Source organism: Andrena cerasifolii, chromosome 11 (assembly GCF_050908995.1).
Source record: "Andrena cerasifolii isolate SP2316 chromosome 11, iyAndCera1_principal, whole genome shotgun sequence".
NCBI lineage: Eukaryota > Metazoa > Arthropoda > Insecta > Hymenoptera > Andrenidae > Andrena > Andrena cerasifolii.
In genome coordinates this window covers 11226216-11249970 of record NC_135128.1, presented here as the reverse complement: position 1 = coordinate 11249970, position 23755 = coordinate 11226216, and the positions used below count along the sequence as shown (strand labels likewise).

General features: G+C 48.3%; 1 protein-coding gene across 6 annotated transcripts in view; it reads left to right on the top strand.

The window, feature by feature from the left end:
• Positions 1–17425: 17425 nt before the first annotated feature.
• Positions 17426–23755, top strand: part of Pdm3 (POU-domain protein pdm3) — a 175452-nt gene continuing 169122 nt past the window's right edge. For 4 of the 6 annotated variants that reach the window (XM_076823509.1, XM_076823507.1, XM_076823512.1 and 1 more), the window contains exon 1: positions 17427–19149. The gene's annotated coding sequence lies outside the window, so the exon portion shown is untranslated. Of the gene's footprint in view, positions 19150–23755 lie in introns of all 6 variants that reach the window. The other 2 variants (XM_076823511.1, XM_076823506.1) reach the window with 1 other exon arrangement.

Below are 23755 nucleotides of genomic sequence, written 5' to 3'. Positions count from 1 at the left end.
TACCCGGAACAATAGGGGCCTCCCAGCTCACCTGTCGCCGGCCGTTTGAAAATCCTAAAATCCTGCCTTGAAGGGTCGTTAGGTTAACGCGGTGACATCAGAGGTAGCCGGACGCTGGCCCGTAATATATCGAATGATGAATCCGCGCATCGCAAACCCATAAAAACCCGTCAGCCCCGGACAGATACGAGATACGCCCTATTACTGTCCACCAACACCCAAGCGCCCCAGCGCCGTCCAGTTCGCAACGGCTAACTAAATTACCAGTTACATTTTTTACTGTCCGATCCCTGGGCGTTTTTTACCATCGTATCGAACGCAATGAAATGCTTCCCTAGGTCGTCACGGCGGCGACGGCGGTGAAGCACTGAAAGGCACCGGCGCGCTTCGAAAATGTTGCGCGCGTGCTTTTTTCCCGGGGTGCTCCGGTTAAAAACGATAGATTCCGGGGGGAAAAAATAAATACGTTCGCGTAACGGACGTAAATGCGCCGAAAAAAAAAATATATATATATGTGTGTGTGTGTGTGTGTGTGTGTGTGTGTGTGTGGTGCACGTCGTAGAGAGGCGTGTGTTTTTGAAAAATTTTCCGTCGACCACTCGGTGCTGTCACCTAGCCCGCGGGGGCCGGAGCATATTTTTATAGGGCACAGAAAGGTTTACTAATGTCATATAATACCCCTCGTCTGCGATCGAACATAGCCGTTGGCGTTCTCCGCGGTTCCAAACCGTCATGGTGGCTGGCCGGGGGAACGGCGACATCGACGACGGAATAATTATCAGCAAAGCATTTAATTGATGGAATTAGATCGAGCTGCCCGTTATTAATGGTAACGGACTCTGGCTGCACACGTGCTCGGCCGCTACTTACGGGTAACCATTGCACGTTACGAAGAGAATGCCCCTTAAGTGAGTCTAATTGGAGGAAGAGGTAATTAGAAGCTTATTACTTGGAACTGGCTGCTTTTCTAGGCCCCTATGAATTTCAGTTTCTGTCGTCCGGGGTGTTTCGCGAGATGGATGAGCGTTTGTCAGCAGGGAAGGGAACTTTCTCAGAGCCGGGTCTGTGCAGAGTCGTACTGAATCCCCTGTATTCAAATAACTTCTCAGATCGGTGGCAGGCTTCAATATTCGCGAGATCTTGCCACAGTGGTGACTCGCAATATTATTAATATACAGAATTATGGAGATATTTTTATGTATCCTTGTTGCAGTCTGGAAATTTTACTACTACTTCCTTTTATCACAATTAGGAAGACCAAACTAAAATCTTCCAATTCCACTATCCATTTCGCGATCACTTTCGAGTCATCGTCTTCGCTGACCCGATTTTGTATTGGCACTCCATACCTCCACTGTGCAACATTACGTCCCCAGTAACATCGTTCCGCCGATGCACGGTGAACAACAAATATCCGAGGAACGCCCAAAACTGCGTAGGAAAAATTTATTAACTGCGAATCGTAGCGCGTACACGCACACGGGCGGGTGCGAGGTCCGCCACGGCAGAGGCGGGCGATTTTATTTTACGAAGAATTTTATTAGGCGCTCGCAAAATCAGCAATAACTAATATTTTACTATTGCCCGGCCGCGGACCAAGGGCTGTATAAAATAAAATGTTGCTCGCGTTTATGCAACGGCGGGGCCACTCGTTTCGGAAGTGAGACGGTGTAAATTTTACAGTGCGCGGACGATAAACGTGTGCGCCAGATGAAACATGGTCCGGACCATTTTTCTTCGCCGTCCATTTGCGCGTAAGTCACTGTGCGTTTCGCGTGCGCGCTGTTTTTTTCCCGTTTTTTTTTTTTTACTGGATCGTTATCCCCGGATCATAATCGTTTTCGACCCCTCTAGGTATCCGTAAAAGTTTCTGGCCGGCGTACGTCCAATTATTGAAGCTGTCAGGAAGGTGAGAAGATATTTTCATTCTTTATGTCTTAATCTCGGTTACCTGTAAACACTTCGTCACCTCCTGCGACGATTTTCATTCGTCACGCGAGTTATTTTGAATTATTAATTTGTAAAGGGTAGTGGTGTTATTTCTCATAGATTGCGAGGGGAAGGTGATCACTTCGCGATGGAAAACTTTGGCATCGATTCTGTTCAGTCCACCGCGGTCTTGTCCGAAAGTGATACGTTCCTTAATTATTCATAAGCTCTTGTCCACTACATATTCAAGGAATTCTAAGTAGGGACCCCGAGTATTCCCGGGGAAAGTTCTTTAAGAGCCGCGCGTTATGGCGGAGTATCGAAAAAAGGAGAAGGAACAGAAGTTTCTGACAGACCCAGCATTAAGACTCGAAAATACTGCGCGCGGCCCCTCGCGCTTCTTGCTCCCTCGGAGGCGCCTTCTTTTTCGTCCCGAAACTTTGTTGCAACGGGCCATAGAAAACGACAATTTAATTCGAGAGGAAGCCGGCAATTATGCATCGCGATAAAAAATTATGCCCCCGAAGCTGAGGCGCGCCATGAAAAATGCCCCGGCGGGCTAAACGTTCCCGTGCTTCTGCCAACTTCCCGGAAGGAGTAAACCGTGCGGTTAACCTAATTTATGCCAATATCTGCCCGCTTTCGAAGAGGTTAAAGGTACTGCATCTTGAGAGCCATCAGGTCGTAACAGATAGTCCCGTATTCGTGGCTAAGTTATGACCTCGTGGGGCCGACTTCATCCCTCGTAAAAATGCCCGAACGGCCTTCCGAAACGAGGCAGCGCGCATAATTATCCGACACGTCCCTCATTCGCGGCTGGGCCCCTCTTAACTTTACTGTCCCTTCGGACCTGCACGCCTGTCGAAACTTTCGCTGAAATTACGCGCAAGTCAAATTGACCGCGATTATACACGCCTCAGATCTTCCCCTCCCCATCTCGCCGCACCCCATCATCCCTTTTAGGCTTTTGCTGCCTGTGTGGCAAGTTTACTGCGCTGTGTCTTGCAGCGGAACAATCGGGGGATTCCGCGATCATTCGGGGGAGTCAGCCGAATGTTATGGCTGAAAGGAATACTGCTTCGGGTGATTTGTAAAATGTAGATGAAACCTCGGATGGAAGTGAGTGTGGCTACAGGAGTGGTTACGTGAATTCGTGTGTTATTGTCTTCGAGTTATTTTGAAACTGTTAGTTCTAGTTGAAGAAGGTAGTTTGAATTTTCACCCAAATTTTGCGGAGTAATTGTTAGAAATTGTAGCCTTGTAAGTCTTTCTTGATGTGGTATTCGGCAACAACCGTATTCAAGGTGCTGCTCTAATTATTTCGCCTGCTGCATTTATTCCTGACGGTAAGCCTTTAATCAAGACAGTTTCATCCACGTTGTTGCCAGTACGTGACAGGTTATTTCTCGTAAATAACATCAGGAGCTTTAATATTCTTGTTTATGGCGATGTTAAAGCGAGACACTGGAGTTAAAGTATCAATTCTCCAAAGAATCTGTATTAAAATGCGCTTCAGGTAAATTTATACCTTCATAAAGGGCCATCTTTTTGGCTCGTGTATCGCTAGCGAGGGACCATTACGTCGATATCGATCAGCATAAAAGGTGCACGAAGACGTACTCCCTATTATGACTCAATTAAGGCCGAGCAAGGTGCAGAATCCTCGGAACACCCGGAAGGAAGAGGTTCCGGCCTAACACCTGCTGACTAAAGTCTAACTCATAACCTTCTCCCAAACCCACAGTCATCTCAAGCTCTCAAAGTTTCAAATTCTCACACTCAAGCTGATTAAAAATTCAAGCACTGACTATCAGAAGATTCCTAGGTCCACCTACTCATCCCAATCACTTCTAGATCATTCGCCACCATCACCAATTTCGATCCTGATGAAGTGAATTACATAGTAGCTTCGAACGGCTCCAGGAAACAGAATCAACGAGGCTAATCCCATCACTACCAAAGACTCGCCATTGGGTCAGCTATTCCGAAGTGATCCAAGCATAATCGATGCAAACTGCAAGTCGATCGTCGGAAGGACACCGTGACCGCGATAAAGGTTAACTCTTCAAGCCCTGTCGCGCGCACGTAATCAGCAAGGCGGGCATAACCGTACGGGAGTTATCAAATTGATCAAGCCAAAATAATCTGTGCGAGCGGCCGGCCCCGGTTATGCGCCATAAACGCAGTGTACGAGCAATACCGCGTGCCACCTAACCATGTATACCAACGTATAAACCAGCGTCCACGAGGCGGGCGTTCGTGGGATCGGCCAACACAAGCGTGGTGAACATAACATAACCCGGTGTCACGCGCAGGACTTTACAACTCTGCCATCTCGTCGTTGGTCCTCGCCCTACCTCTCCCTCCCACTTCGACTGGTCCCTTCGGTCGCTACATCGCCCTTACACTCTTCTTCAAACTGCTCCCTCCTCGTCTATGCCTATGGACACGCCTTTTTGTCAGGCTCGAATTCCCCTGGGGACTTCGTTGCGCGAAATTTCGGGAATACGGAGGAATGAGTTACTTTGGTTCCCTGCTCGATGTTTGGAGTGAGGATGGTCTTTAAAAGGATGGGTGTCTCTTAGACAGTTGTTCTACTTTTGAGAAATATCATTGATTCTGATTTTATAAAGAAAAAATTCTTTTTGTGACATGAATCACACCTGGATCTCTGCCAAGCTTCTTTATCCCTCAGTTCAATAAAGAAGAGATAACTTCCCTTGGAACACTGTGCTTGAGGATCGATTACCACAAAGAGACAACTCAAGTGTTGAAAGTCAAGTGTCCAAGATTTCGCAAGTGATACAGCCTCCCAGACCTGGCCAGGATGAGGGGTCCATTAGCTGAAGCAACGAACTGATGATTCACCTGTCGTGGCAACAGGAAGACCGAGTCGAAAAGAGTCAGAGTTCATCGAAGTCTCTGGGAGTGATAGAATGATGGCCAGAAGCAGACGTTCCGGGGAAAGGAAGCAGGGGCCAGTCGCAGGACGGTTGGCCATGGTAACGTCGAAGAGGTAGCGAGCATCCGCTGGGTGCTGGCAGATATTACTATAATGCAACTCTGGACATAAACGCGTTTACGACGCGCTGCGTTGTCATTACGCGGCCCCTGGCATCGTTCGCCAGTGGCTTTAACTTTATCGGCACCACCACCGACACCGACGCTGCAATCATTGTTACCACTACCCGAAACCGACCGCCGGCTACCAACCACCGTCCCTCACCCGCTCAAGATGGCCAGGCTACTTCAAATGCCTCGCATCGCCCTCGGGAAACACCTGTCTACCATGGTTTACGGTGTACTCGTAAAAATTAATTACCTGCAATTAGAAAAATCGCGAGTGTGCCACGGGGAGCGGGTGAGAGGGTGCAGGATTCGGCGGGTGCATGTTCGCGGTGAGTTTTTGGAGCTTGCACAGCGAGGGGACGTTTTATGGTCCCGAGGAGCAACACAGACGTGGGAGCCTTCTCGCTGTATTTTTACTTCATTACGTTTGGGTGTATGTAGGGGATGAAGTTGTGGTTGGTGTGTGTAAACTGCGTTTAGATTTAGAATTCAAGAGGTGATGAAGTAGATCCGAGTCTCTAGATACTTGAACAATATTCCATCTTCAGTTTTAATAGACTGTGACTGTACTTTTATTCTTCTCCAAGTTAAGGGGTTACATCCATTTAACTGTGGCGAAAATGAATGATTATCCAGGTGTTTGAATTTTTTTAAGGGTTTTATTAAAAGAAATAAAACAAAATATTTATTACACATGATTTATTAGTCCATAAAGTTCACGAAATAATTGCTGCAGAAAAATGGTCAGAATGATATCTCCTTTAAGCATCGATGGATCTGAAAAATAAAATAATATTCTTGTAAAATAGTGTTGCCATTATGGGCTGACGGGCCATTTCTCAGATTTTGTTTAATTAATTTGGTATGCACAATTACAGATCAAAATTTTGCGTAGAAAAAATTCATTTAACTATAAACTGTCAAAAATCATTTATCTTTTGAAATTAAAAAAATTGGGAGAAATTTGGAAATTAAAACCCCTAAAAAAATTCCCAAACTCATGCACTTTCACCCCAGCTCAACGTACACAGCCCCTTAATATCGTATTACCTACACTTTTGTTCTGCCCCTCTTGATTAAATCTTCAACGAAACCGACCACAATCCAAGATTCCATGCTTGCATACCTTCCACTTGAGCTCCATTCGACAGTGTTGCAAACTGAGTGAAAAATTCCAGTATCAAAGTGTGAAACACTTATCCAATTGTAGCAATTGCAAGCCACTTGGTGGTTGTGCAGTCGCCTGCCAACTTCCCTGCAAGAAATTTCTGTGAACGGTTCAAAATTCTGCCGAGAAAGTGGTTCCAGTGCTGCAGTGGGCAACCCCAATTCGAAGCTTCGTTGTGCCCACATAGCAGCCATTTAAAGCAAAGGAAGCCGGCGCGCGTATAAACCAGCCCATGCGAGAGGGCACGGGACGACCAGAAGAAGACGAAGTATCTGAATATGTATTCGCGCGTGCGTTATATCCATCCATACACGTCCATAGTTCTGTCCTACACGCGTTCGCCGGGGTGTTGCGGCAAGGAAGGGTTTAACGATTCGCGTAGCTGCGTCGATTTACGGCCCCTAAAACACATCGAATGCGCTTTATATGTATGTAAATTAGGTCAGCCGCTTTGGCTCGCCCGGACCCCAATCTTCGCAGCCCGATGCATCGAGTAAAACAGAGCTGAAGGCGAAATTACGACGATTTCGTTTGGTCGTGTAGGCTCGGAGGAACTTACAAAGTCCAGTGGGAACGTCTCGATTCGTGACACTCCAATTCGGAAATGGAACACGTGGATACAACATCATATTTTGCAATTACGTATGTACTTTTTAATAGGGATCAGATAACCTACAATATTTTGAAGATCTTGAAAAATTTCTGTAATGGTGAGATTTTCTTAATAGTTCCTGCGACGTGGATTATTATTTGATGTTTATTTGGAGTAGCACTGTTCCCTTTGTGGAAGCAACGATTTGGCGAGTAGCGGGCTAATTATCATTCCTTTCCCCGATTACCTTCGCACTTGTTTGCCTTGCCGGAGCCAATGGCCCTGAATCGCGAGCGCGTCGTTCCTTTTGCGGAATCTTGGCGTTTAGCCGGCAATAAATCGTAACAATGCAACGATGGACGCGCATACCCGCCTCAAAGAAAACGGCGAATTTTGATTTGCGAGCGTGAGTAATTTCAGTAATAGCTTACTCTCACGGTCCCGGCCAGGGGAGCAACGGTTAAGCTGAAGGTGCACGAGAAGCAACCGCTTTCAGAGCTAACGTTCCCCCGGTGGTAACTTCATGAAAGAGCCCCCCGCGCTCAGATGATTCCCTATAAAACAGTATATCTCAATTCGAGGGGCACAAAGTCCCAGTAACGACTCCAGTGGATATAAACCGGTGGTCTTGAAAGCTATTTCAGTTTCTGCTGAGATCAGTCTTCGTGGTATTGTTTGAAAGAAGAAGGAATGAAGTGGGGTAAAAGAATCTTTGACGAAGGGGTGAAGTATTGACGTTGAAACCACGGTTGCTTCTAATAGATACATTTGTTGGTGTTCACATTGTTGGAAAGAATTAAGAAATGGCCTGTTTAAGTGATTTCAACGCTCAGGATCAGGAGGATATTCAGCACTTGAAACTGTACACAATTTTGGAGAATTGTAAGCTCAAACATGGCTACTGGAGTTATGATAAAGGGTAGAAGGTGTGGTAATAGACATACAAGGATGATAGTTACATCCTGAACAGCTGGTTGTTAAGAAGTGTAAGTTCTTCATATAAAGATACAGTGTCTCCATCTGAAATACCAAGAAGAAGCATTTGCAAATTAAAGAAAGTACAATTCCAGAGAAACTGAAAAACTGAAGTGGCATATTCTCAAGATTATTCAAACAATAGCATTTTTATTTATTTATATATACAGGAAAATCCTTTGGTACATAGAGAATAGAGAAAACCAATAGAGGAATAATAGATGAAAGCAGAAACACAAAAACGCACGAAATAAAGGAAATAAAGGAAAAAAAAATACAATGAGATTAAATAGAAGTTAACGAGAATTCTTAACCGCTTCCTCACTGAGTGCTTGAAAGAGTATAATGAGTGGCTGAAGAAATCAACTAAATGCGCAACAGAGTTAGAAGATCTACAAAGATTTTCCTTAACAATCGCTCTAACATTCAGATAATCATGTCGGATAAGGATAATTCTGCAACCTGGATAATTCTCTGAGCGTGGTTATCGCGTTAAATCCCGAAATGGAAGCAGCGTGGAACGCTTAGGGGGTCGAGGTTCGCCTGGCACCGTGGAGGGAAACAGTCGGCGAACTTTATGATCACCCAGTACAACTTGAACGGGAATAGCACGTTCTAAAGGCCCGTACGCCTAGCTGCCTACGTAGGTTGCAGTTTGAACTATAAAACGACGTAAATTATGGCCGTGGATTGCAATATTATGAGGCTATATACGCACGTTTAATGATCGAAGCTACCGGGCAGGGGAGCGAGGCTAAATATTGTCCTGAGATGGTGCGAAGGCATAAGCCGACACGTCTTCCTACAACTGGCAACTATTGTCCCGTGCCATTCGCGAATCCACTCTACGAAGCTTTCCATTCTTGGAAGCCACGAGGACCCGTGAGAAAACACCTAGCAATAGAAAGAAAACGGAGAATGAAAAGTACAAAACCAATTCGAGTGAGAAATGACGCACAATAGGTGGCCTAACTTTGGCCATAATTGACACCTGTTTAAGACGTCGAACTCAGGGAATTGCATCGATTCCCGCTGGAATTGTTCGTTCAGACTCTGAAGTTCAGGGACCAATACTGGCGATGGAGCTTCGAAACGATCGGAAGTTTCGATTCGGAGGGTTTTCTTTAAAGGGGTGCCATTTTGACAATGTTATGTTACCCAAGCTCCCCAGCTTTCCATGTCATCGCACATCGCTTCGCGAAGAGATGATGAGGGACCCCTGGGAGGAATTACTGGAGCCCAAGAGTGGCGAGGACGCTGCTTAAATACAAAGGCAAGAGAGACTCGTTCTGTGAGCCATTCAAACAAGAGATGCGAGGCGCTTCTTGTTACCGGATCACGGCGGGAACCGTCGTCCTGCGATACGAGGCGCAATCTTTACGGGGGCCACGGAGATGCGGGTGAAATATCAAGTTCGTTTCGCGAGACACGGTGTCACGTTTAGGCTATATCCAAGTTGAATCTTGGCTCGTTTCGGCTGTGCAAATTCTGAACATACTTCCAGCACTTTTGTGCATGGAGGCGTTGCTGGTGACGGTCCCGTGGAACACATCCGTGGAATCGGAATCGTAAATCTTGGGGCGCTGGATGGCGATAATAATTGTTAATTGCGGGGGATATAAGAAGAAGCGGTTTCGTTTAAACGCAGCATAAGCGGGCGATGTTGGTGAGGATGGCTCGCGAGCCCGTCGCTAACGAATCTAAACGCCGGAAGGGACGAGGTCTCTTTTATTATCGGGGCATAAATTCTGTAATAAACAACGACATAAGAAAAGATAGTATATTACTCGGTCGTAAAAGGCGGGAAGGGGGACGGTAACTGTCGCGGCACTGGCATTGCTCATCGTTTTGCTACATTTTCGCGAAGAAACAGAGGAACAGGGTGATTTGTATTTGAAACGGACGGCGGACAGGCTTCTGGTGAAAGAATGTGCTCGACAAAATGGCATCGACTGAAGGAAATGGAGACAATTGTTAGCGTAGAAGTGATAAGCAACCCGCGGGCCGCCTTTGGCCTGCCAGCCGCTGACCTGCAGCCCTCCTGAACATTGGTGTATATCTTTTGAACTGTAAAAGATATCGGAATGAATTTTGCGCCAAAAAATGGGATAAAATTATCCCTTTTTAATGTTGTATAATTTCATGTTTTTTATGTTTATTTAATTTTTCTTTCATTCCTGTTAACATAATTATGATAAAATTTTGAAAACTGTTTATTTGTTACTTTATTTAATGCCCTCTTAAATGGTTCCTAATACAATTGTTTAATCGTTTGTTATCGAGTCGATTACGACGATCATTTTTTTAAATTTTCATACGTATACCTGTTTATATTATAATATGTAGGTATATATTACTGTGTATCTATTACTAATAAACAGTACAATTACCTGCGAAAATAAATTTTAAATTTACCAAATGTTTTAGGCCTACAAGGTGATATACCCCCTTAAAGATACAATCGTTCGATGCGAACGAGCCACCGCCCCTTTCCCGCATCCGTCTCCCGTCGTTCAAGCAACATTTTCTCGCTTCCGCGCAACATCTTTTTTTTTCCATCCAGCAGTATTGTTGCACCAACGTCGCAAAACGCAAGAAAAGAGCCCGCGCCACAATGTACACCGCGAAATGGCAGCATTGTTGCTTCTTCCGGCGAAGTACAAAACAGTGCCCGTGCCGAGCGTAGCACCGCGTCAGCGAACGCCGCGAAGCGGTTATTATCTCAACAATGATGCGGTAGATTATCGATCAATGGGAAGTTGATACAAAAGGGATCCTCCCTTAGATCACTTTGTTTCGTGTACACTTCCCCGAACACGACAATGTTCATCCTCAGGTATTACCTTCGTCAGGCACCTGCTCCCTCCCCGTCTCCTCCCCCCTCACCTTGAATACCCCTCGAAGAAACGGACTTTCGAACGTGCTGCTCCAGTAAACGCGATCACGCGACTCCGAAAGGTTATTTCGTTTCTCGCGGTGCTCTTGTTTCCCTCTCGTCTCTTCTATTTGACGGGATCGTCGCCGGGCCCCCATATGTCTTCCGAGCGGAGGAAACGACACGTGGAAGAAAGGAACAATGTTGCGATACAGATATTTGTACACCCCTCGCGCGCCTCTGTCATTAGCCCCGTCAAAGGGGGCTTCGCTCTCCTTTCAGCCGTCTATTCTCCGGCGGGCTGCTCTTCTCATTGTTTTCTCGCTTTTCATCGGGCCCCGTGCATCGACACTTGCCGCAGGATCACGCGAGCGCGGCATCGTCGCTCTCGTATTAATTAGCCCCTTGCGGATCGGCCGGGAAGCCGCGTGTACGAAGGGACGGGGGGGGGGGGGGGGGGGAGGACCACGAAAACGAAGCTCCGGAGCGCGGGTCCGGGGGTTTACACTTCTGGGAAGATGCTCGTAAAGACTGCTTGGCTTTCGCTGGCTCTGTTATTAGCCGCGTGGCTGCGACTTGAAACGAGTGAAAGGGGAAGGGAACCTGACGGGCCCGGGGATATAATCGCGCCTCACCACTCAGCCTTTCACCCAATACCACTAATCTTCCGTGGCTGACTACTATGCGAGAAAAGATCCTCGACCTGGCGAGGGAATTAAAAGGGCCGGCCGTTTGGAACTATGTTGCTGGCGGGATTGAGTGATTGAGGCTCGAGCGCGCTTCACCCCGAGCTGCTGGGGCTGCGCTGGAATTCGAGCAAGTTCCCTGCCCTCGCGTAGGAAAGTTCCTCAAGAACTCGATGCCCCGGCACTCGATACGTAATTTAACTTTGCGGTTAATGACGCGAGCAGGCGAGAAGTGGATTTTCGAGCGCTGCGGGCATGTCAGCAAGGATTTTTCTTGAGGGAATAATTAAGGAGAAGCACAGGCAGGGGCGCTGGTCTCATTGCTACGAAGTCGAAGTGCATTTAAGACGTGCCAAGCTCCAGCCAAAGAGAAAGCAAACCCAGAACCACCTAGAGAAGGCAACAGCCTCGGGGGGCGCAATATTTACAAAACACTCATCCTCCAACGACCCAACAACCCTTGTCACGAGTCCTTTGACCGGAGACCCGTCAACCGTCCGCATTCCAGCGAAGGAAAGGAAGAATGCCACCGAAGATGATTAGCACCCAGCTGGAGGACAGGTTGTTGAGCGTTCCGATGGTATCTTTGTAACTCCAAGCGTGTCCTGTGCGTTGTCAATCCGCACGTGGCAGACATTTGGTCTGTCCGTCCGGCCTAACAGTTTGGGCCCGGTAATTTACAGCCGGCGTCGTAGAATAGGGGCTCTTAGACTGACAAGGAGAGTAGTTTAGGGGTCCGCCTCCGATCATTTTGATTTTTGGATATGTTATAGAGGACCGAAAAATAAGAAACACGTGTTTTTTTATTTTTCCCCGTTTTCATATTCGGGGGGTGAAAACTGCGTTCAAAGTTAGGGTTGAAAAATCATTTTTGTGGAATATCTCGAGAACTATTAGAGATAGGGGAATAGTGTCAATCGACGAATTTTGAGTCTTTGAATGCGAAATATGACTGACTCAGCAGATTTTCAAAAAGTCCATTTGTTTAAATAATACATAAAAAATTGTTATTTTTTGTTAATAATTCTTGTAAATTTCCATCTATTTTCATGGAAATTTATTTTCTTATACTTCACAGCCGAACCGAAAATACGGATAAATCAGACATTGACACTATTCCCCTATCTGTAATAGTTCTCGAGATATTCCACAAAAATGATTTTTCAACCCTAACTTTGAACGCAGTTTTCACCCCCCAAATATGAAAACGGGGAAAAATAAAAAAACACGTATTTCTTATTTTTCGGTCCTCTATAACATATCCAAAAATCAAAATGATCGGAGGCGGACATCTAAAGTACTCTCCTTGTGAGTCGAGATTACGTTTACCTTTCGTTTCTCATCGTTCAAGCCACATCAGTTTCAACCAATAGCCGATAGTTTATACCAACTCCTGGTTAAGGCATACCCCCGCAAGGGTTCCCTGGTCTTCGTAGCGCCTCAGAGGACAGTTTTCAATTCAGATCAAAGCAAACCTTTTCACTGTCAGCATCGACAAAATAGCATACAGCCTTTTGAGGCATTACAATCACTTCGTGTAACACTTATAACGCCAGCACAACCAATTCTGCACGACAACAAGTTTCAAGTATTCTGGTTTCAATATATAATTTATAAGTATTCTGTGTTTGATTTCACCACTAACCTTCCACAACTCAATCACCATCAAGTAGTGAACTCGTGTGGCCCAAAAAAGCCGCACGGAGCGTGACATTGTGTCGTCGGGGACTTACACCCTCCAAATATAAAAGACGACATTCTGGCCACAACACAGGTCCAGAGACGAAAGTTAGCGGCGGCACGTGACTGGGAAAGCGGAGAATGGTCCCAAGCGGTGGCGCGCGCGAAGGCAATCCCGTCGGGACGGTGAAGTTTTACGCGGAGATTATCAGGAAGCGGAGCGGACGCCCATGAATACGGAGATCCTCCGATAAAAGGACGACGGGGGAGGAGAAAAAAGGAGGAAGGTGAAAGGAGGCAGGTATGCGGGACGGGGCGCGCGAGAGGAGAGAAAAGGGAGATGGAGCTGGGAAAGAGTTGGTAACCCAGTGCCGTCAGGAGAGTGCCGGAGCAATGTAGTCGACCACGAATGAACGTACCAACGGATGGAGAGGCAACACTTTGTAGTTTTAATCGATCCGGTGGGACGGGGGAGAAAGACGGAGCACCCCCCCGGAGCGGAGGGTGAGTCGGCATGTGCGGCAAAAGGAGAGCGAGGGAAACGGAGGGTACGCTGTCAGGCCGTGTGGTTAAAAGGGGAGAGCAAGTATCGGCGGAAGAAGGACGAGAGTGGAGTGGTCAGGCGCGAGCGAGGGAAAGCCTGGAGCGGAAGAGGGATGGAAGGAACACGGGGAGAGAGTAGAGACCCACATCCTGCCGACTCCTACAACTTCAACCACCAGCTGGCTACACCTCCTACCTCCACCGAGAGGAGGAGGCGAGGGGCCGAGTTATATGTGAAAAGCACGTGGACCCTCGAGAGGAAGAAGGACAACCGGATTCATTCATTTCCTCGTATATTTCGTGGCGAAAGATCCGTCCTTTCTTTCGTCAATGTCACCAGGCTTTCCGAGCGACGGCCAGCAAGCGGATCATCTGCCACGTTCTGCATCGCTTTCTTTAGGGAATTGGGTCATTAGTCTGGCGATCTTTTGCGCTCTGTCTAGTGGGTCTGAAAGGAATGTTTGTCAGAAATTGTTGAGTGCTAAGTGTAGCGAGTTCATCCCGAGGTCAGCTTTGCAGCGAGGTTAAGAATATCTTCTCGTTGGATACTTGGAGAATTTACAGCATCGAGGAGAGAAATGGAGGTAATTGAAGGTACCGGTATGATGCAGGAGACGTGGGGCGAATTCAACCCTTAGGAAACGGGTACCAAGTAGTATAACTAAATCATATATGAAACTGTTCAACTGAAACTCGTTGCAGCATTTGTGAAGGATGCTGAATGGAGCTGAATTGAATAAAACGCCGAGTATTAAAGGGTTCCAACAGTTTGCTACAGAATACGAAGCTAACCCACAAGATTTATATCAGTTGCTGAGGAAACATCGTGATTAAGACATCACAGGCGAATCGCCCACTGTTCCACGTCCATGCATTTACAAACCTACAGAAACGAGGACACGCGATCACATTGTAAATGGAAGTTTTTACGGTGATCAAATCAGAAGCTCTTCATTAGTGTCTGCAGACCCTAATCAACGTTTCGCCGTTGCGGGGGATCGATAAGAACGCCGTTGGAGGAAGCGGAGGCGCGTAAATGAGTACGATAATTTACTGTCAGCTAGCGTGACGACGATGGCGGTCGCTCGTCAGAGGAACCATAAACAAGGCAGCGTCTTCGACCGAGGTTCCAACCGAACTGAATATATCCGAGGACGCGCCTCCAAGGGCTCGAATCACGGCAGAATATTGTCGAGGTCGATGCTGGAGAAATTGAGGGGAGAACATTAAAACACCGAGGGTGCGGACAGTAATAGCGGCGCCGACGAGGGTGGCTCGTCGCTCGAAAGGGGTAAAATTTGGACTTAATAAACGCTCCCTGCCGGCCGTGACGAAACACGCAGTGATATTTACGGGGAATTCACTGTTTCGGAATATTTTCGCGCCCGTTCGCGCGGCAAGATCCGCCGTAAACATCTGACCGCTTAAACAGCCGCGCGCAGAAGTTCGCGCTGGAAATTAGTGACTTTGGGGACCAGGGTCCGCGGTTCCCTCGCGGGCGGAAATAATTAACATCTAAGTATGCGGGGCATGTACAGAGTCAAAGATAAGATGCAAAAACCATCCTGGTAATGTATTCCGCCGCGAACCGAGCCAGCCACTTCGTGCCGCGCCGCGAAAAAAAATTCCGAAAGATTTACATGCTATGGAGGCGGTAATGCTTTAGATTCGCCGAGCAGATTGACGCATTTTAATATGTATTGCGGCGCGTATATCTCCCGGACTTGGCTCGTTCTCCGCGTACGATGAAACTCCAAGCCCGCGCGTTATTCCATCCGTCGAAACCGCGGGAAAGGGTAACGAGACGATTCGGTTCGTATTTTTCATATCGCTCGCGAGGAAATTGTCCATTTCCCTTCGTGCCGGTCACACCGAGCCGTCGCTTTTATTCCCCCGTTGAGCCGGTTACCCCGAAGGAATATAAAGGTGCTCGCGGGCCGCGCAGAAGTATCGCAAAGTGCATAATTTCGCGAGGAAGGCGCACCTGTCACTTCAGCTGTAACGCCACGAAACGGAACCATACGTCTTACCTGTCGTTCAGGGTAATACTCAGGGAACGTTGTCGTCGTGCCGATCGAATTCCCTGACAGAACGAAACGAAAATGGCGTGCTATCGGCGCGTACCGTTGCAATTACCAGTCGGGGGTCCATCGCGCCCCTGAAGATAAATGAGACAGTGGATCAACGTCGACGAACTCCGACTTCTGTGCGCAACGATTCATCAAAATTAATGACCGGCAGCCTACTGAGCGGGCTCACCGGACACGTGGGTAATTGGAGTGCATCTGTGACTTGCAATTGATAGGGTGTATACTTAAGAAACGTGGGTAATATCGACAATTTGGGAGAAATCGTTGGTTATTGCAGTGGGGATTGCTGGAAGTCGACGGATTGATCTGGATGTCTTCATCAGCGACCAAATATTTGGGATTCGTGTTTGAATACCGAGCATGGGGTAGGAAGAGTTCTTTGGCGACCTCAAGTGTTCGAATGGGAGTGTAGTTGGTGAATAAATGAAAGATTTTGGGGTGCATCTTGATTCGGTAAGTGGATCAGTTATTTTCTTCCTCGGAAGTGGAAGACCTAAATTAGAGGGATATTATTAGAAGATTTTGGACGAGGTGGATGAATAACGCGGTGGACTTGACACAAAATGCAGGGTAGACGATGAGTAGATACCAATGAGAGGCTGTATGAATGTAAATATTACTATCTACTCCCACACGCACTGAAACGCTCACCTCAGACTTCTTTGAGATTCACAAAAAACTCCCCAAGCCTTCATAACTTTGGGTCTATTACCTCTAAAAGCTATTTGTAGGTTGAATAAAATATGTACTTTCGCGGTATGTGGACTGTCCTCAAACACACACCCCTACGTTCGTACAAACGTCCACCCTCTGTTGCCAATTCTAACCTACACAAGCATAACATTCTAAACAGTTTATACACGCAATTGAAGTACTCTGGTTCCCAGGGTGCTTTTCTATAAAACAAACGATAATGACTACGTTTAGGGTGGAAATCGGTGGGAGAAATATTTGATGACTTTTAAAGTAACGTCACCCTTCCCTAAAATTAGGAACTGCTATGGCAGATATGAAGAGTCAAGACAACCCCTATGATTCATACTTAAAAACATCCCTCGTATCGTTACCTACTGGTACCAAGAACTGAACACATGCAGCCGTCATGCTACTGGAAACTCGTCCCCTATCGCTACAAAACAACGCCTATAAAACTAGGCTGAATACAAAATTCACTCCCTACGCAAGCCCCGCCTTCAGCATTCCCACACACTGGATCTTCCTTGCAGGGCCAAAGGTCGTAAGCACCTGGAGGAAACCACTCGCTGCGGTCCAACAAGAAAAGTGGCAGCAATCGGTCCGGAACCATCAACCGTCCTCCCACCCCCCTACTTACCGATTCGCGTGGCCAGAAACGAAGCGCGAGGTTGAGCCTCTGGATCGCTTGATCAGCCCTTAAAATCACATCGCGGAGTGCCGTGGACCGGCCCCGGTGTCCTTCCGAGGGAAGATCGGCGGCTCGCGGGACTCGCTCCTCCCGAGGCGTCCCCGGCGAAGTACTCTTCAGCCCCGTCGGGCTGATTTGCATCACGGTTACGAGCTCGTTCGGGCTCTCGTGCTGGTTCTATTACAGGGCGAGGGAGAGAGGACCTGGATGGAAAAAGGGGGGCAGAGGCGCGCTGGGTCCCTCTCAGCGCGCGCGTTTCCACCCCCAAAAGCAGCCTCGCAGGAGGGCAGCTCGGACACTCATAACAATCATAACAACGGGGATCTCGCGGAGTAACTCGCGGACCACCTCCGCGCATCGGCACCGCCTCCAGCACCGCCCCCGTTTCCCCTTCCAGCAGAGCCTAGCATTGGCTGGCAACTAGGCGGGAGAGAATCCACCGGCGGGTCGCCTTCCCTCGACTCAACACCGGGACCACTACGCAGCCAGACTGCGGACCGTCAGGATTCAGGTCCAAGTTTTCGCGCCGAGCTTCGACCGCGCAACGTGCACACCACGCTGCCAAGCGACACGAGGTCACGGGTCCTCGCAGCGGTGATCCAGCAGCCAGCCGAGCCAATCGATTGTCCTTGGATCATCCTCAGCCGTCATCCCTGGGGCGCGTCAGTCTCGTTCGAGCGGTCCGCAGAGAGAATTGGAGGCAATCGGGACAAGGAACGGACACCGCTGGCAGACCGATAGGACCGTCCGAGTGGCCAGCAAGCAGAAGACGCTTGGAAGTATCGAAGACGGTGTTTGTGATCCGCCAGCGAGTGTGTGGTTCAACAGTGATCAGGGAATCAGAGCGTAGAGGTGCGTGCGCCGGCCTGCTTCGTCACGTGGACTCGAGAAAGCCGCGTTCGCGACACTTCCCTAGACCACTGACACTGTTCCCTGGCGGCTGGGCGATCGACACTTGGGGCCATCCAGTGGAATAAGTGCGCACGGAGTGCCGTCTGACCGCTCCGCGCCATAGACTACTGTGCCCGCGCGTCGCGTCTGACCAGTGACATTATCGCCGGACATTTAGCTACTCGCGTCGCTCCGAGACGCTTGATCGTCGGACTTCTGGTGCGTTGCAGGGTAGCGCGTGCACGTGTCCGCCCGAAAATATATTGCCGCGGGGGCCACGTGCGGGAGGCATTAAACGTGGCAGGTGCTCGGGACAGGTGGTGCCGAGTTAATTGCACGGCAATAAAACGTAGACGTTCCGCGGAAGATTGATCAACGCGAAGAGCGTTCGGCAAGAAAGGAGCAGGCCAGCCCGCCAGCGACGACCTACTACTCGCGATACAAGCAGCAGGCGATCATACAAGGACTCGGACAATAATACACTCCTAATTATCGCCAGCGAGTGGCCGGGGGTAATTACGACACGCACGTGACCGACGCCGTTGTGTGCTCTCCGACGTGAAATTGCGCGATAACCACGCTCCGTGCGCGCAGCCCGCTGACAAATAGAATAATTAAAATCGCATTAAAAGAAGGCTCCCTCCCCGTTGCCCGTCCCGCGTGCGTTATCTCGAAGGTGAACGGGCGGACGTCGAAGCCGCTCCATTGTCGCGACGACTCCGCGCTGAGCTCCGTTCGCAGCGGACCTTATCTTGGCAGCCCGCTGCTTTTCGCGGGACCGTTTTGCACCGCGCTTCCGGGTGCACGGCACGAGGGAACGATCGAGGAATCGGCCCCGACGCACTATCGAGCCCCGCGAGCAATTAACTGTTTGCTTCTTAATCGCTCCTAATTACTCGCAATTACCAGCCGTAATTAAGTAGGCTGATGTCACCGGCGGCCGATGTATTTGTGAATCGTTTGTCCGTCGACGTCGGTCCACCGCCGCCATCGAGGCTGCTCGTCGCCGCTGGTTGTCGGAAGATTACCGGGGCTTCGTGAAAGGGCGAAGAGAGAGAGAGAGAGAGACACGTGGAGAAAGGTGCGGGGACCGAGGGACGGAGAGGCGGTCGACTTGCGCCAGCTGAGAGGACCACGATCGCTCTGGTACCTGGGGATCGAGACTCGGTTCGATCGAGCAGGTGGCAACGTGCGAGATAAATCAGAACTGTCGGCAGAACCTACGCCAGGACGACGTCCCACGTACATCAGCTACAGGTCAACTTTGGTGAGTGTCAATTCGTCACTTTACTCGTCCCTAATTATAAGACAGAGCCAGTATCGGTTGAATATATCTTTTACGCTTGGATGGATGTGAAATTAGGAAAAATAGCAGGTGGAATTGGAGAATGAGAATGGTTTCTGTGAGCGAGAGATTTTCGTAGTGACCCGAACGGGTCATTGAAATGTCGGTGAAATTGTTTGATTTTATCGTGTCTTGAGGTTTTCTCTCAGACGAGGCCAGGGTTTATCGGCGAGGCGTTAAAATGTCTCTGTCAAAACTCTGACTCAAAACTCCAACGTGTATTTATATCCTGGCCGGCAATTGCGAGGCTCGCGAGCGATAATCGTTGCTCCGATACCATTAAGTTAATCTCAGTAATTAAGAAAGTTACTCCGGGGCCAGGCCACGCGGGAATGTCGGCTAGCGAGGGATTGAAACCGACGTCGGGTTCTGCGCAGCTCGCTGCGAAGCCTGGCGATAATTCCCCGCGGTTACTTAGCTGCGTTCCAATAATTAGAGTGATAATTATGCATGATCGTGTGTACGTGTTTCTGCGCCGTGTGTGACCTGAAAATGCTAATTGAAGGATAGGTTGAGCAGGTAAACGCTACGGGGCCGCGGAGGGGTTCTTAACCTTCGTTTACACGATACCCGGGGATCGATTCTGTCGACGGGGGGAGAGACAACAGTTTGTGCTTGGATCATATTTCTTGTAGGCACATAGTGGCAGGGAATTGGTAGAGGGGTATCTCTGAGAATAACTCGTGAAATGCTGGTTGTTATGGCGATTGAATAATGAAACATGCGGGGATGACTAAGGGAATGTTTGAATGGCAAGGAATAAAGTATCAACATTTAGGAATAAGGAATATATTGATAGTGATAGTCAGTCATAGTGATGTCAGTATGCTATGTACATTCTGGGTTTAAGGGTAGTTATAAAAGAGTAGAGGAATATGATGATTTAAATTTTTATTGCTTATTACTGTGATGCGTAGCGTCAAACAAGTAGCACTGCTTTGCAAAGAATTTTGGAAAAACCAATAGATGATTCTGTAGGTTCTTTATATGTAGATCAGGCAGTAATATCTAGATTCAGTGATTCTATCAAAACCAAGAATTACTTATAAGAGAGTCTACATCCCTACAGAAGCTAAAACACGTTTTGAAATACCAAACCCTTCATACAGTATAAAATCCAAGTCCCTGCAATGCATTATCGCCAATTCCTTCTGCCAAGTAGCTGAAACTACCATACTCATTTTATCAAACACCCTAAGTATCGTCACTTCAATATCGATCATCAATTTCTACCAACCCCCACAATCTTCAAAAAGAATTAAAAACAGTTCCTCCCTAGAGGGATCCGAAACATGCAACACCACACAGAATTTCCCAAATTACAGTACCCATCCCGCCTCCACTCGAATTCAATCATCACACCCCCACCCCCTGAAAAATAACTGCATCCTCCCCGAAAGAAACAACACCTATCGGCTGTGTCAAAAACCGCTTTCGAACGCGGCCACGCAGCGTATCGCGCGCGCACTCGTCATGAATCCAATTAACCAGGCGGCGCGCACGCATCCCGGATATATTTTCGATGAAATGACACCGTCATTGAAGCCAGGCTGGCCACCGGTCCCACCGTACTGGACCATGTGATTGGAGAGGTAAACAGGAGCACGTGTTGGCAGCGTGACTACGAGTGACGCCGCGGGGGTTGAGGGCGGATAGCTGGAGGAGGTGGCGGGCGAGGGGGTGTGCGGGGGCAGGCGGGTGGACGGGAAGGGTGCAGAGGGTAGAAAATCAGTGCGAGCAACCCGGAGGTTAGTAGGAAAGAGTTCTTTGCTTGCCGCCTCGGGACCATGGGCGAGTGGACGAAAGAGGGAGGGTTGGAGGGGTGGTCGGAGGAGGGAGAGTGGCCGTTTCACTCGACGCGAGAGCGGAAGGGAGACAGAGAGGAGGAAAGTGGCGGTTGATGGAGAGTCGAAGGCGGAAAATCCCAAAGGAAGCACTCGACTCGCGATATCGCTGGGACAGCCGCTGGCGGGAAAGAAAACGGGGAAGCTGTTGAGCTCTTCTTATCCGTCCTGCGATCCTTTTCGTTCCGCGTAAGTTGGCGTTTAGGTGACGGGAATTTGGAGAAACCCAATAGGCCTTAGAATTAAAGATACTTCCGGAGAGAAATCCCGGTGTACTTGTGTTTTGTTGGTGGATTGGGTACCAGATGTGGGGATGGATGTAGTGTATTCAAATGAGGGTGGTAGGCCTCCGAAACGTGTTCTGTGAGGATTATGAGTACTTTCAATCTTGCAGTGTAGTTTTCAAAATTAAAAAATAGTAGTTATCATGCAGAACATCTGTGAATGCAGCTTCTTCTTCAGCAACTTCGACGTAACACCCTATCGAATTTACTCTGTTAAGTCTAATTGTAAGTCATGTTTCTCTGTTTAAAAACTCTGCTGAAAGTTTCCTTTGACACATAGCCTTATGAAGTTTTACAAATCTCAGAATAGGAACTTTTAGACTTTTTTCATTCTGATAGAAAGATTAATAATTAGTACTTTTGTATTTAAAAATTGCCATAAGACAAGCAGGTTTCCAAATTTTCTTTCAGTCCCCATTTAAGGGAAGAGGGAAGACGGTATCCTTGTGTTACTATAGCTGCGCGCAAGCGTCTTCTTTTTATTGAGTCAGTAGCTGACAAGGGACACATAACATGTGCTTCGCCAGTGTTCGTAAGCCACAGAGGAGGAAACGTGGATATTGTCGAGGTCAAGGAAAGTAATCGATGCCTTCCCCTTCTTAAATCCTTGCACATTTCTCCCCGTTCTTCCGCGTTTATCCTCTGCCTCTGTTCTCCTTTTCCCTCGGCTCGTCAACCCCCGTTTGCAGCCCCATTCAGGCTCCCTCTTACCCGATTCAACCCCTGCCGACGATCCGGCGCGCGATAACATTTCGCTCGACAACTTACCCACTTCCAGCTCGCTTTGTAGCCTTGCTTCTCTATTTTCCATCCGCCGCCCTCCATCGATTATCGACTCACGAATCACTGCCGCCTAAGCAAGTTACGCCACCGTCTTCCGAGCGTCAAATGTGAATCGAGTGTTTCCCACCCGATGCTCCGCGCGATATCGCGTATTTAATCAACGACACACGCGTCCCTTTGCGTCTGATCAATCAATATTCTCGTCTAAAAGCTCCACTTTCCTCTTACCTACTTAAAGATACCCTCTTCCTTTTCGTTTCTATGTTCTGTAAATGGTTTCCCGTGCCTCGACTGATTTCACACATTTTTAAATAAACTATCAACTCTCCTATTGCCTCGAAACACTTCTCAAAGTGCCAATACTTCACCCTGATAATTGCCAGTAGATTCCAGTCCACCGAAATCGAACCTCACAAAACTCAGTTCCCCTGAATGCCAAGTCCCCTACCCATTCTTTGCACCATCATTCCTTGAATGCATTGAATGAACGGTAGCCCGACATCGTCCCTAGTCACATTTCATTCAAGCTTCCGGTTTGGAACGTAGACACTCGCGTTGAAACGGCGCACGGAACGCGGCGCAGTTTTATACTTGAGAATTAGCGTCCGTGGAGCAGCCTTTGCCGTAGCGGGAACCCTTTATCGCTCCAAGTCTTTCTTCCTTTGAGCCTGGTCCCCGCTCCTACTCGCAATTGGACGACGTGACGCCCTGTAGCGCGAGGCGATGCGTGCGGTGTCATTAATTCTAATAATTCATAAAGAAGCACGCACGTGCGTAACGGGGCGGGCAGGCTCGCGCTGCGTCGGGGGACACAGAGTGATGCTCCGGCACGAGTGTTTTTGTACGCCCGATGCTCCTAATAGACCTAATTTGCGTGTAAAAGCACTCGGCAGATTTCCGTGCCTCGTCGCCCTATTGAGGACTTCTTCGCGCGCGATTGTCGGCCAGAAGGGTCCCGGGAAGAATTTAAATTCCTCCGAGGATGGCCCCGATGCTCCGCACATATTTTATGACTCCCTCCTCAGTCTCTGTCTCTTCCTCCTTCTGCCCCTCCGCGCTGGGATAACTGGACCGTTTTGTGAGGTAGCTGGTGGTCCACTTGTACTCCTGTCCCTCGTGGTTCTTTATTTCTCCCCGTATCTTTGTTTCATCAGTTGCTCCTCTGGTATTTCATTTTTGCCACTGTCACGCTGAGGGATTTCGAGCGAATCCATTACCCTTTCGCTACTCCTTCTCTGGTTAAAGTAGCTTGTATTTATTACTAGGAGAAGGGGAAATATGGTCCGCGCTAGACGTGACGTATTTTGTTAAAGATTCCAGTTCCATACTGTGCAAGTTGGTGCACTGTATCCACTCGTCCGTGGATTACCATTCACGTTTGAAAGAAGCCAGCGACAGAAGTGTACTCGTGCTTCGAGCAGACGTAACCGTTAGGTTGAGGGAGCAATTTTGTGACTCAGATTTGGACATTTTCTGGCACGCTCGATTGATAAGTGCGAGGTACCCTGCAAACAGGACGGTTAATCCCGTTACATGGGGGGGAGAGAAAAAGGGTCCAATGAACCGACCAGCGCGTTTTTGGGCCAGATGTTAATTCCAACGACTCAGCGTGAGCCG